Source organism: Agelaius phoeniceus, chromosome 4, assembly GCF_051311805.1.
Source record: "Agelaius phoeniceus isolate bAgePho1 chromosome 4, bAgePho1.hap1, whole genome shotgun sequence".
NCBI classification, from domain to species: Eukaryota; Metazoa; Chordata; class Aves; order Passeriformes; family Icteridae; genus Agelaius; species Agelaius phoeniceus.
The window spans coordinates 20,224,166-20,238,763 of record NC_135268.1 but is presented as its reverse complement, the minus strand read 5'-3'; the positions used below and the strand labels follow the sequence as shown (position 1 = coordinate 20,238,763).

The following is a 14,598-nucleotide window of genomic DNA, read 5'->3' as shown; positions in this document are numbered from 1 at the left end:
CCAACACTCTCCACAACAGTTTAAGTGAATTTTATGTTAAAGGTACAGCCTTTAAACTCATGAGACTGAATTTGGAGTTCATTATCCAAGCACAGAGTATGGGTAGGAGCTGGACAGCTTGTTGGCCATGACAGCATATTCCCTGATACTGTAGCACAGCCACATCTACTAACTGATTAAATATATGTGCCTCCTGATTTTGAAATTTCTTGCTGCGAAACACAACACCAGAACCCAGCAGCTTTTATCACCATTCCCTCCTGTGCAACAATACATTTAAGCACCTGCTTACCATTAAACAGGTGTTGACATTCTATTGATTTCTAAGCACTTTCTAAGTCCACATTGATCACAATCAAGGACATTTTAGGCTTTGGGGCATTTTGCACAAGTAGGTGGATTGTGCACTGGACAATGGACAAATCCTCTACAGCACAGCAGCATTCCCAAAGGTTTTGCTGTCAGCCCCTAAAGTCATTTAAGCATAGGCAGTGACAGGGCGGAGAGATTAGAGTGCTGGCATGGCCTCAAGTCCTGCTCCACCATTCACCTCCTCTGTATCTTGGACAAACGATTTTGGGAAGCAAGCAGGACCGTTACCCCAAGACGGTGCAAGAGGCACAGGTACAGTGGTGACTGAAGGTCTTGCAGCATCCTACAAAGAGGTGCTAGGTCACCTCTGCACCTGCACTTGAGAGCTATCCTGGGGAATATGAGAATGTGAAAGCAAGGCATAGCTAACTGCTATTTTCCAATCCTAATTTTTTCACAGGATTGAATCACCTTGATATTTTCATGCATCACAAAAGGAAGCCTTGCCAAATGCAAACCTACGTCCTCATATTAATGAGAGAAAAATTAATTATTTCTGCTTCAAACAGGAGGGTAATTTAGAAATGTCTACACAGATTGGAAGGAGAAAAATCAAGCTAAGCATTCTCTTAACTATGAAGTTGTTTTGACAACTTCTACACAAGTGTGAAGTATTTCCAGCCAATCATGTCTTTCAGGAATATCATTTGTCTATAATGCAAACTGGTATTTGCATGACTTACAACAAAAACAATGAAGATACCCATATATCTTTGGAAGAGCAATGGACCTCTGTTCCTGTTGTCTTTAAGTGCAGCTGGGAAGGAACACAAACACCTCTGCATTTGATGGAGTTCACCCTCCAGGTCTGTAGCAGGCTTTATTGCCAGGCTCATGTTTTAACTAGCTAAAAGACATTCAAACCCCCTATGGCTCTTGCTGGCAGGTCAGACACAGTTAGATGAATCAGAGGTGGAAGCTCTTCCAAAAGATGCACAATGTCCATTCAACACTGGCAATCAATGGCCCTAAATTACTCTGTGATCAAGTCTGAACTTCATTGTTACAGATTCAGGAACATATGATTCAGTCTCTTATCAACAGATTCAGCCAGGTGAACGTGTACCTGCATCAGAGAATTTTCTTTCTAGCATCTGTTACAAATAAGCACAGGTCAGGACCAGTTTCCACTGAAGCTCTGAACAATCAGTTTTACACAGAATGTATTGTTGATGTTACTAAAAAGTGATTTTCACCATGACACTGGAACCTGTGAGGGGTGACCATAATGGCCACAGAGCCTACACAGTGTGTGTTCTGTTACCTGTCACTGGACAGATGGAGAACCTCACAGTTCTGTCCCTAAAGCAATCAGCTCAGACGTAAAAGAGATAAAACCTCTCACAGTTCCTCTTTCAAGTAATGATTTGTGTAGTGCCCATGTACACCAGTGTATCAGTCCTTAATAAAGAGAAAAACTTAAAAAAAACCCAAATAACACATAACCCAAAGTGTAATTTTCACACTCCCCACCCCCTACTCTAAGGTAGACTTAAAAAATGTTTAGAACATGATTATAAGAATGATAATAATTTAAATATAATTTAAAATGGTTTTGGTATTCTGAAAATAGCATGGAATTTTATACAGATTTTAAATTTTCTAATCATTTCTTTATTCCAGAAGAAAACTAATCCCTGTGACTTTCCACTGGATAAGGCACTGAATTACAAGCAAGCATGTGATACTGTAGTGCAGGCAATTAAAAGCCTTTCTTAAAAAAAATAAAAAAAGGCATCCTTGATTGAAACATCTGTGATTTGGTTTCTGCAGGTGATACTAAAAACTGTTTCCTGATGAACATAGCTTCTGGCACAATTATTTACTTTGAAGAGGCTGCACGTCTGAACAGGTTTTTGAAAGGGATTGGGCAAAACAGGCATTTAAACTTTTGACTTACTCTTAAAAGATTATTTTTGTCTAAACTGAATTGAAATGCAATTGAAAAAGAAAATAAAACATCACTCAAGTTAGAATTACATTTCTTTCTTAAAGAGGTCATACTGCAGAAAAAAATCCCTTTTTTAAAATGGGAGCAGAATACATACACCATGCCTCTTGTCTCAATAACTAATTAAGCATGCGTTTAAGTGCTTTGTTTAAAAACATGTCTGCTTAGTAAAAGCAGAAGTGTCTTATTGAATTCAAGAGTGTAATGCTAAGAATACACTTCAATGCTTTGAAGAACTGCTTTTGATTTGATGGAGAAGAGTTTCAGAGGGAAAAGGAATAGAGGGTCTCCCTGAGTTCTCAAACCAAACTGGATATGTGATTTCTGATTTACTGGGAAAGACTTCATCTGCAGCACTCAATTTCTTTCAAAGGAGACCTGTAATTACCTCTTGGATCTTGCCAGTGTAAACACCACAGAACCCAGGAAGCTGCTTTGCAAATGAGGGTTAATGCAGCATGTGATACACCAGATAGGACTGGACAGCATTAAACAAAGGTTGATCCTCAGCAGCAAGAGATACTAAATGGCTTCTCTTATTGAACACCCTAACAGCAGAGGGGGAGAGAAGAAAAAAGCATTGCCTCTCAGATACTTAATTATCTGCAATGTATATGCAAATATCCAGGATTTGATGAGGTCTTTACTTTTCACCTTTAAGCACCACATTAGTAATTCATGAAGCCACTACTAACGTTGTTGAGTGCAAGCAGCAGTGAAAATTAAGCACTAATGACTTCAGAGGTAGGGTGCCCATAAAATGAGTAGATACCTCTGAGGTCATCTGTAGTATCTGAACATAAGTGATGGAAAAATGTACATTAGCTCAGCATTTCATCCGCTGCAGGTTTCTGAAAATCATCACTAATGCCAAGGGTAGTTACATGGACAGCAGGGGGGTTGCTACAAACAAAAGTTCACACCACCATTACTAAAAAGATCCCCACACATTTCCTGGCCTTAAATCCCCCCAGCTTACAAGACAGCAGTTCAACAAGGCAGAAAAGCAAAATAACACACAGCTAGGCCCTGTGCCAGGGAGGTAACCCAATGAGTTAAAGACCTGTGACCATTTTGTCTCCTTTCCTGAGGACAACAAGTTTCAAGCAAGTTGCAGAATTATGTTTACATAAAATCATTGAGATTTCAGGGCCACCTGTAAGGGTCTAGTTTCTCAAAGAGTTAACCTGTGGCAAACCACACTGCAGCAAGTCTGCCAGCAATGACTTTGTTAAATTGCTGCAAGAAATCCACTAGACTTGCAAACTATGCAGGCAAGTGTATGTTGGAATACAGCTATTGTGGTAAGTCTAGTACTGAGAACTAGCAATACAGTTTATGCAATATTAAATAGCAAGTATTGAATTTACAACATAAAATTACAAGGTTATTTTGACATGAATGCTATGTTGGTAAATTAAGATACCTGCTCTTTGCCTAACAGCAATGAGGCCTCCTATGAAGATGTTTCTGTAGAACTCATTTTGCATCTTACTCTGCTTTCAGTATTTCAACCCAAAAAGAACAGTGAAAATTTTTTTTTAAAATAACTTCAAGAAAAAGAACAAATCAATGGACCCAGTGTTTCCATGCTCTTGAATTATTTAGGTACTGACATGATTCCAATATTCATTCACATGAGAAAGTGTGCTGCTCTGGAAGACCACAGCCACACAGAGCTGTAGTAATTTACACACCTGGAGAATCTGCTCTAGACCATGAATAGAGAGGGGAAATTTGATTTTTAATGTGATACCTCCATGGCAACCTGGGCTTGTAAATTAGAGGTGTTTCTGTCTGCTTTGATTTTTGATAATAATCACAAAGGCTAGCGAAATATATGTATTTAGAATCAATAAACTTGAGTGTTAGCATGGATGGGTGGTAAAGGCCCCTACACTGATGTGCTTTAAAAATAGTGAAATCAGTACTTTAAAAATAAAAAGGACAATAGGGGAAAAATGACTTTTTCCAGAGTTACAGTACAGCTTTTTAAGTAGGTTCACAGTATAAAAGAGATTAAATGGAACAAAAATCCAAATACAAATACTGTACAATCAGTCAAACAGCATATATTTTATTACAGATAAAAGAAACTGGTAGTTGAACCCTTTGCAGCACACTGAGATTAATCATTCATTATGGGTCTGTCAGAAAATGACAAGGACAGGATAAAAGACTGCTGCCATTAGTGGCACTCCCTGAATTTAACAAGGTAAAACTCCTGTTCAGCTGGAACAATGAAATTATTGAAGTCTGAGAAGCAGAGGACTGAGAAAGCATCAATGATTTATAACTGACTGAGGACCCCGCCTCGGCATGTCCGTGAATTCCACTATGGATCCACCTGCCTCAGACAGGAGAGGTGGCAGGAACACATCCCTGCTGTCTCTCCACAGACCAGGCAGGACACCAAAGTGTACATGTACATGTCAGTCTCAGGCAGGAACATGGAGCCCTTTATGCATGGTACCCGTTTAAACACAGTACCACCGTGAGTCTGCTGGGCTGTTACGGAGCCATGCCCTGCTTTGCTGGGTGCACCTCAGACCTGCAAAGACTTGTGTGCTCTCTGCAGGACTTACTCCAGTGCTCCCACTGCTGCAGTGCCTGGATCTTGTCTATTGACTACTGGGTCCAAATTCTATTCTTTTTTTATTCTATCCTTTTTTCCAATTTCTATTCTTCCCAGAAATCACACAAAATTTGAAGATGTGGCTTGGAAAAAGGTGATACTGCCTATCACCTATGCCACAGGGCCCCTACAACAACAGTTATGATTGCAGACTCTAGACTATGCTCAAGAAATGGTTTAAGATAAGTATGGCACCTTAGGGCCAGGATTAGCTGGACTTGCAGAGTAGGAGGCAAAGTTAGGACAGTCAATTCCTGTTTGAGTGGTAAACTTGCATGCTGCAAGGCCAGCACTTACACCTGAACCTGTGGGACAGCATTATAGCTGGCAAAACTGGAATCAAGACAATCTGACATGTACAGCAATACACCTGGGACAGAAATTGTAGAAATAACATTTAGATAAGAATTCTGAGGAGGCTGGAAATCCACAGACTGTAATGTGTAAAATCCAGGCCTTAGTTATAGGGACTTGGGTACATGTCATCATAATTGCTGAACCCAGGACTTCATTTTCGAGGCAGGTGGCTCTGCCCAGCTGTCAGCTTCACGTTGCCTCTCCAGTCCCATCCAGTCTTACTCAGCAAGCACAGGAAGAAACCTGCTCAGTGGTCTAGCTGTGTGCATAGTGCCCTGTTCCTGCCTTTGCAGGATTTGTGGTTTGTGACTATCTAAGTAGAAATACTGCTTCCCAGCAGGAGAATGCCACTTCCTGCTGGGAATCTTATGCAAAAGAAAAATAATATATATTAGCATAAGTAAAACTGAAAGAAAAACACTCTGAGAAAAGCATGTAGGCTGCTAGGAGAAAACTCCTGACAAAATTGTTATACAGCAGTTAGTGAATTACTTTTCTCAGAGAGGCAGTAGCTGAATTATCAATATCCAGCAAATGACTGTCTCGATTACAGTAAATCCTAAAGGCAATACAGCCTCTTCAATGGAGAAACCACTGCACTGCTATTTGCAGAATCAAATAACTTACTTCATGTCAAGCCTTTGATTTCTGTGTGCTTGTTTTGGACTTTGAAGGTTGAATTATGCATTAAAACCTGAGCCTCACAAAGGTTCTTCTTCCTTGGAAAGTGAAGAGTTTTAGCTATGATGGTAAAGGGGAAATAATGTAAAAATTGGTATGGAAAACTCTGCCAGCTACAACTTGCAGTTCTTGGGAACCCATCGAGGTTGTGATTCAGCTTCAGTTTTACCCCAGAAGAATAAAGCAGTGTTAACTGGGAGAAATAAATGAAAACAGCCAAACACTCCACACCAAATCCAAGAAACAAAACACATCTTTACTATGGCCTTACTTGTCATTTAATTTCATTCTCAACCTTCACAAATAATCATTTAAAATTTATAGCATTATATTCTTCTAATCTACCTGTTGTGTCCTATTAAAACTAATTTTACAACTGGAGATCTCAAAGCTGTGCCTGGCTCCTCATCCTCATTTTAAGGACACAAGGTCAAGCTTAGCAACGTCAGCAGAAGCCTTCATAGGGCCCCTGTTATTTACAGTTTTTTGGGGTTTGTTTTTGTTGCCCCTCCAATTTTCTATGATACTATATTGCCTAATAAATACCACCTCCAAAATGCAGTTCTTCCTCTGAGCTGAACACAGCCTCCTGAGACACAGCCTATTTTTTGTGCAGTGAATCTGAGGGACTCACCTTTAGATAGCATCATATTAACTCACGCCTCAAAACAGCTGTGTGAAAGGAAACAAGGGACAAACTGGAATTCAGAGACCTCAGGAGATAAAAAGGGCAAAGGGATCTGGCTCTTTGTGGAGAAGCACTAAATGAGATGCCACCTGTCAGAATGAAATCAAGGTTTCATTTATTCATCAAACATCCATGCATAAAGTGAGGTTTATTGACATTCAAGGAATGAAACACATTTTCCCTGAGGATTACCTTGTGCAGACACCTGTCATTATTTAATAATATGTGACTTGCATTTCAGTATTCAAATATATGAACAGTCAGGATTTTCTTGAGTTGCAGCACAACCCAGAATTCACCAATATTCTCAGGCTTCCATGTGCAAAGTGGGCTCTGGCATTAGGAAGGGATAAGCCAGTGGACACCTCACACTCCTAGTTCTGCTTTGGCTAGAATATACTTTGAAATCTTCTAATGTTTTAAGGATGGAAAACTGGGGGAAAAAAAATCAACAGCTTGTATCTTAATACAGATATGCAGACAATCATATTACCCAATGCTAAATGGCTAAAAGTCAGACATCTAGGTTAAGTTGGTTATTTTAAAGAAATCAAGCCCTTCTCACAGGTAACTCACTCATACCAGAGGGAGCTTAAACCATTACTTAGATGCTTGTCCCACAGATGGGCAAACTAATCCTTCCCCAGATTCCTGCTTGGCACAGCCTTGTCTTACCTTTTCTGCCATGCTAGGAACCACAAGCAGTAGAAACTGCTGTCTTCTATTTGCCATCAGTGCATCACAACTCCTAAATCAAAACCTCACTGGGTTTCAAGAGGGGAAGCTTCCTAACTCTGCTTTACAAAAGGAGATGCTTTTTGCTTTCAAGAGTAGAATCAGGAAGAATTTTCAATGCTGATAGTGTGCCACAGTCACTGTGACTATTTTGAAAGACATACTCATGAAGGCTGCACATGTCATAACTCCATAGCTACTAATCAAAGCATCCTAAAGAGAGAATTTATAGTGTTTGTCACCAAAGTGAGAGACAGAACCTTGTTAACCTATTGCATCAGCATCCTGCAGGTCTGAGCACAGCAGCAAACCCCAGTTACAGGGACCACAGGAAGCCTGTTTGCAACTGGTCTTTGTGCCTAATCTTTTTTCACAGCATTAGAATGAAAGCAGTTAAAAATATACTCAGAATTGGTAACAGAAGGCTTATGAAGGAATCTGAATGAACCCCTCACAGACCTAAACCACAAAACTGATAGTAAAACCAAATTTTGTGCTTGGACCAACAATCTCACTCACCCCCTAGGTTTCCTTGCTGTCCCAGCAATTTTGTTACACCCAGTGCTGCAGACTATTGGAAGCTAGCTGTTCTCTCCCCTCCAAAAACCAAATCACCCTTCATCATGACTTCAGCAGATACAGCAACACATGGATGCCTCCACAGTGATCCAGCTTTTCTGCACAAAGGCAGTAAGACTCGTGCTAATAGAAAATCTACAACACAGAACTCCCTGTTAAAAGAGCTGGCAGATGGCAATTCAGAAGAGGAATTCCTGGAGAAAGAGAAACAATGAGAAGTAAATCACAAAAAGGTTGGCACAAAAGCTCAATTCATGACCTTTATAAAGCCCTCAGTACACACAAAGCCTAGCTATACTTTTTGGCTCAGGCTGAACAGGATTTCTGTACAGCTTTCAACACTGCAGGTGCAGATGAGTAAACAGCAAGCCAGGAGCAGCAGCAGCCCTCATGGAATAACCAGAGCCTGGTTAAGGCCTCTGGCTAATCCTTCAGTTTAAACCTCATTTGATGTTCATGCTCCTGGTATATGGGGCTGGAATTCAAACACTGGGTGTTTCCCAGAGGTGGGAGAGAGACAGGCTGCGTGCTAGCCCAATTCCTCCCTGCTAGCTGCAGCAGCTGACAAGCTTGGATTGCTGCCTGCCACCTTTGTGCCACAGAGCTGGGTGCCACCAGCCAGGAGATGCCTTCAAAGGCCAGCTCAGACCTTGTCCCTGGACATGCCTCTCTTCCCTTCAAGTGGCCTTGGTCCTCCTGCACTGCAGAAGCATTTTCTAAGAGACAGATGGGTTCATCCTAGCTCCCTTACACTCAATGGGCATAAAGGAAACATTTCTCCCCTCCATCCCTCAGACAGAAGATGCCTGGTCACAACCAGCTCTATTCCTGCTTAGGCTGCATGCATGGAGAACTTCGGTGCCACAACAAAGTTCAAGGCACACGAGAGGGATCTTAAAACCCTTTCTCACTGTGGCCAACAGAAATGGCCCTCAAAATTCTGAGAGCCAAACCAGCTAGGAATTACATTCATTTGCCCTTGGAATTGTTCTTATGGATTTCACTGACCTGAAAAACAAACCCAATCTTTTTTCCACCCAAACAGTACAGCTCCAATTACTCAAATACTTCATGAGAGATCCAAAATATCAATTAAATTTGGAAGTGTTCCCCCTGGGCTTTAAAGACTTGGGCACCCAAGGCCCAAGCACACAGACTTCAGTGCCTCTTGGCTGCCTCTCCAGGTTTTCCAGGCAGCAAGGCTGTGCTCTGGGGAGCACTGATCCCAGAGGCCAGCCAGCTGGCCATGGTAACAAGTGGGCACTTGTGCAAGCAATGCCAACACAACAGGAAGAGGATGCCAGACATCTGCCTTTGCAGTACAGCACAGAGATCATGGCTGTATCCTAAATTCATCATTCCAATCCATCTGGGTTGATTCACCCGACTGGTACACATCAGCAAATGTCTTTTCCCCTATAACATGTGCTCTTTGATCTCAAAAACATGCCAAGCTTCACACAACCAATGCTGTGACTAGGGGTCATTTGTGACCAGAAAAAACCAGGACTCCCCACAAACTGAGTTACTTTGCATGCAGAATTGCAGTTGTCACTGAGCTGTTGGCTTTGAAAACACACAACTAAGCACAGGACAGCCCACCCAGCCCCACAGCCCTCATTGTGCCATTCACAAGGGGCTGTTCATCCATCTCCCCTTGCTCTAACCAGCAGGTCTGTTATCAACACCACTGGCAGCATCATCACCTCTTACATATAAGCATCTCATTTTGCAGTCACCATGTGCTGCTCACTTTGGGCAAATTTTAGGAGATTTTTCTGAAGTATAGGCACTTATTTGAGCCGTGCCATGAAACAGAACTCCATATTCATTGTCACTTTTCTTAAACCTCTGACCATGCACACACATGCCAAGACAACCTTGGTAATTCACTCAAAAAGCAGAATACAGGAGTGGCAGCAAACTGGTGATGGCTTGGTTTTTTTTGGTTTTTATTTTTTTAATGGCTGTATTGGTTTGGTTACTTTCTTGAATTTTTTTTTTTAATCTGGCTTCTTGGGGAACACTCTTCAAAAAGTACCTTGTTCCAATTCACTAAGAAGGCAACATCAACCTAAAAGAAAAATATGTTCCTCCATCCAGTTGAAAATTGAATGTTAAGAGGACAATCTATCAAAGACTGAAACTCTAGAACTCCACTTATTCAGAAATATTCCAACAAAACATCACAGGAACCATAGCCAGCCTAAAGGGCCTCTATGTGTCACCTAAATCTGGAGCATTCTGGCTGGACTACATGTCCCACAAACTCTGTGGAGGACATTTCCTGTGATGGAAAAGAAGATTCTTTGACTTGTCATCTGAATAATCTCTGCCCCCTAAAGCATTGAAAATGTCCCTCTAGTAGAAGAGCTGCATCGAGTTATCATCTGTGCTGTACTTTAAAGTTGAAGCCCTATTTTCACATATTGAAAAAACCCCAAAAATGAAAGGAAGCTCTTGGGCACAATATTTTAATCCAAAACAAAATTCAGGCACGTTGTTTCTCCTCTATCTATTGCAGCAAATACCAGATGAGATCTGATGCATCCTTTACAGGCAGCTTTATGAAACCTTGAAGTGCTACGTACAGCAAAGTCTGCCGCTGAGATTGTGATCAAAAAACCTCACACAGGACAAATGTCAGAGCAAGAAGAGAGCTAGGAAATGTTAATAGCATGCCTTTAATGGCATGCTGGCTCCTCATCACAAGGCAAATGGTTTGCTGGAGCTACAGCTGTACTACAGTAACAGTTTGCTGAAATGAATGTAGCAGCATTGTTAGCACTGAGCTACTACCATGTCCTTAAGCGTGCATGACTTACTTTTAACAGAACAGTTCAGTTCACGTTTGTTACACAGACAATAGCAGCACTTTGGAAGAGGTGCTTCAAATCTCCAGAGATGTGTTCAATGTGACAGTAACTCACAGGTTGTTCAAAGCTCACTTTCAACAGAAAAGAGTCACTCCCACTAATGCAGCCACTGCATCCCTTATCCCACTTTTGAGTCTTTTTAATAGTTGTTCCATTCATAAACTGGTAGTGGAAGTAACAGCAAAAAGTTTACAGCCACTCCTAAAAATATACAGAGGAAGTCTAAAACTTTCTTAAAGTCAATCAATTTAAGCTGCAAACACACCTGGAGAGCAGGAATTTCAGTGGGCAGGGAGCAAGAAAATGGGATCATCTGTTGAAGCACAACAGCCCACAGATGGAGCCAGACAGAGGGAGCTGTTGCTATTCAAACGGGAGATGCTCCCAGGCAGACACTCATGATTATACACAATCAAGCAGTTTGAAAGATGACTGACACTGAAGACCTCATTTACTAAGGGCAAAGCAAAAATGCATCTGTAATTCCCCCCATTTTCTTCTATAGTTTTTGCCTCCTCTTGCAAAAAAGCACCACCAACAACACAGCAGTGTTGTGCAACATTAAAAATAAGATTTTTCAAGCCTGCCTCAATTACAGCCCATTACTAAAACCAAGCAGAAAGCATTTATCACCCACATGGCTTATCCCAGTGCAAGGGGAGCACTTCTCATGGAGCAATACAGGGAGTGGCAGACTGAAAGGAACAGGGGGCACTTCCTGTGCTGACTCAGGACACCACAAACCCAGGTTCAAATTGACTGCAGCAGGCTTGCAACACGACCCTAGCCAAGTCACAGCTCTGGGCATCCCCCTGCAATAGCCTCTTGCCTCCTAGCACTGCTGGTAGCAGTTCTAGATGGGATCCAGCTCCAGTTCTCCAGGATCAGGCAATCTTCTCAGCGACCTATCTAAAGGCTGGTCCCTAAATTGCTGATGAACAAATTGTCTTCAAAGTCTAGGAGCAAGAAGCAAGAAACTATGAGGATGTGTTCTGGATCAGACTGAAGTCCAGTTAGCTGCTGTCTTCTAGCACTTATTTAGAGCAAGGGTTATACACGTTTTTACCCTTTGACAGCCTTTCACTCCTTTATCACTTCTGTCCTCCTGGGGAAGGGATTCACCACAGAATGGAGGAGAAAACCAACACCTCAGAGATGCAGCCAGAAGAACGCTATTGAAGCCCCTAAAGCCCCAAATTGCTCAGTGTTCAACCAGCAATAGGCTGGGTGGCACAACTCTTGTTTTCTTTGCACTTCTTGGCTTTTGCTTTCTAGCAGCTTCATTCAATGCACTAACAGATTTCCCCACAAAGTGCAACAATGTCCTTGGCCCCAAAAACTGTGACAAGACTAGCAACAATTAGTTTAAAATAGGTATCTGAGAAGCTTTTATTGGCAGGCTCTATAGCAAATAGACTGCAATCCTCTTAAAGCAGGGAATTCGAGTCTGAACAGGAAATTTTAGAAACACAGAGAACATGCCAAAGCATTATCTGCTATATTGCTTTTGCTCATATTGGCAGGAGTGTTGTGCTGTACGAAATGATCTTTAGTTCAATATTTACAGCAAAGAAAAAAAAAAAAGGCCTTGCAAAAATTAATGGGTGAAACACCCAATAAAACAAAAAAGCACAGGAAACCAGCCTGACTTTCTAATCCCTTGCCAACACCCCATCCTTTCTAGCCTGCATGCTGCTACAAACAGTGAAGAAACAGAGGACAATAAGAGGGCAGAGATGGCTCCCCATGTTTAGAAGACATCCTTTGGAAGAATACCAGAGAGATTATTTATTCTTTTTTGCCATGTCTCAGCTTTAACAGATGGAATCCTAGTAATTAGACAGAATTCTTCTGCATGCTCCTGTGGAATTTAATGACTGGTATGTGCTTGCTTCTTGCTCTGCACTTCTTGCTCAAGTCCTTCAGGTGGGATTCCCTGGAGTACTCAGTTACAGCCAGGGGCAAGAGACCTCCTGACCTCTGCAAGAACAGAGTGCAACAACATCCTTGCTGCTCCTTCTCCTACCTTTGAATTTGTCTCCCTGCTGCCACAGACAGTCTAATTGATGTCAGTCAAATTTAAACCCCATCTCATGCAAGTACACGGAAGAGACGTATATAAATATTCTTCTGAGCAAAACCTGAAGGCATCCACTGCACAGAGGGGGTTCAATTTCAGAATAGAGTCCAAAACTTTACTTTCTACCCTGTTTAATACTTTGATTTATGTCCTCATTAGCCTGGGGAATAGCTCCTATTAAAACTATTAAAGATAATTTTTGCAATAATATCAAAGGATATGAGTAGGCGTAATGATGGTACTAATGATAAAAATTAATAACATTCATTATTTTTAATCATATGTACAGTTGAAATGAATAATCAGGAAAATAAACAAGACATTTTACGTGAACCAAAAATGAAGGGGATGTGAAAACACGATAAATTACACTCAGTTGTCCACTCAAAGTTTAATATTGCACTTTTTTTGCAGAAAGTATTTTGCAGGCAGGCCAGACAGCCAGGAAGCAGTGAGCAGCATAATGTAAAACCAATGCCTGTTCACCTCTTCCAAACCTGCACCTTTGGATGCCTCCCTGACTCCAGGATAATGTGGGCATCTGGCACCTTACTGTATATATGAGACATAACTGGATTGAGATGTTATTAGTGCTGAACAGCAGCAGAGACAACATCTCTTCCTTTAGTCTCTACAGCTGTTCCTTTACCTTCTCACTGTTTATGTCTGTCCAGATCTTGGACATGACACTGTTTCTCACTCACAGGAAGGACAGTGCAGCCAGTGTCTCTACAGACTTTGGCACCAGCACATCCTGGGATCAAGCACAAGGAACCCACGAAATTCCACACAGCAGCTCTCAGCAATGCAGGCAGGAAACTCGTCTGACTTAAAGCAAAAGCCCTCCTGCCAGACTGTCATATACAGCAGTTGATTCTTCCAACCATGTTCCCTTCCAGTTATGAAACAGCTTCAAAATCCTGACTTGTTTTGGATTGCAAGACTAATGCTCTGCAAATAAGACAATATACTTCTCACCCTTGTTTCAAAACTCTGAAAACACAGCTCACACCAAGCACTACCTTCATAAACACATACTTAAATGCATCTTTTGCATTTTCCCTTCTTGGAAAGGGAACTTGTATTCAGGTTTTAAGAACAAAGTGGCATGTGGGAAAGAAAGCAAGAAGTAGATCTCTTAACCAATGAGGTTATTATCATGTACAAAAACAACTGCAATCTTGGTGTTCATTACAGACCACTTTAAAGGCTTTGCAAGAGCCTTTGCTTGATATTAAATCCTCCAGGGAAAGTTATGACAGCCATTTGTAAAATGAAGGGATTTTCTCTTCAGAACCAAGCTTAAGCTTTGCTGCTCTCAAAAGTTCTCTGTTTGTATCACCTAAAACACATGTTCTGTTTTAATTCTGAAATAAATAACACAGTTTTTAGTCTGCAGACAGGTGGCACCTTTCAAATTTTGACTACCCCAAAGCTTCAATAGCTCTGACATTCCTCAGCCTCAGTAAAGGGACAGGGAAACATAGGTCACAAAGGACTTTTTTGCGAAATGTACTTTTACCTTCTCCTCACATAAAGTTCCATAAGAGAGAGAAAAATCAGGCACAGAAGTGAGCACTGCATGCTCATAAAAGCCCTTTTCCCCAGCTGATGAACTGGAGTAGCACACACTGAGATTCCAGC

At 41.4% G+C, this 14,598-nt stretch overlaps 1 long non-coding RNA gene across 1 annotated transcript in view; it reads right to left on the bottom strand.

Moving 5' to 3' along the window:
- LOC143693938 (uncharacterized) overlaps positions 1-14,598 on the bottom strand; it is a 350,836-nt gene that overhangs the window by 243,099 nt on the left and 93,139 nt on the right. The gene's annotated exons all lie outside the window — the stretch shown is intronic.